The sequence below is a fragment of the Bison bison genome, unplaced genomic scaffold, assembly GCF_000754665.1.
Source record: "Bison bison bison isolate TAMUID 2011002044 unplaced genomic scaffold, Bison_UMD1.0 scf7180017864375, whole genome shotgun sequence".
Classification (NCBI taxonomy): domain Eukaryota; kingdom Metazoa; phylum Chordata; class Mammalia; order Artiodactyla; family Bovidae; genus Bison; species Bison bison.
The window spans coordinates 6,229,188-6,229,587 of NW_011494947.1; positions in this window are offsets into that span (position 1 = coordinate 6,229,188).

Below are 400 nucleotides of genomic sequence, written 5' to 3' on the forward strand. Positions count from 1 at the left end.
AAATTCTCTTTCAAGGAGGAGCCACTCAACCGTGGACCTGAAGAGGCTGCTGTCAGCAAGAGCAGCAGCTCTAAGAAAAAGCTCCAAAAAGCTATTCCAGGAAAATTATTAATAGAATGGACATTTCCCTGGTGAGGAATAATTTGCAGACCCCTATATCCCAATAAAAAGGAAAAAAAAGGAGAAGTATTGCTCTAAGTGGTAGAGCATTTGTATTTCATCAAAGCTAAGATACTGTTGAATCTAAAACCATTATTTTATATACAAAAAAAAAGAAAAAAATTCTGCCAATTGATATATGGCATACCATTAATTTTAAGATGCATCTTGGTTTCAGAAGTGTTAAAATGTGAAAAAAAAAAAAAGTCTTACGGAGAATGAACTTGTGGTTGGGGCAGGG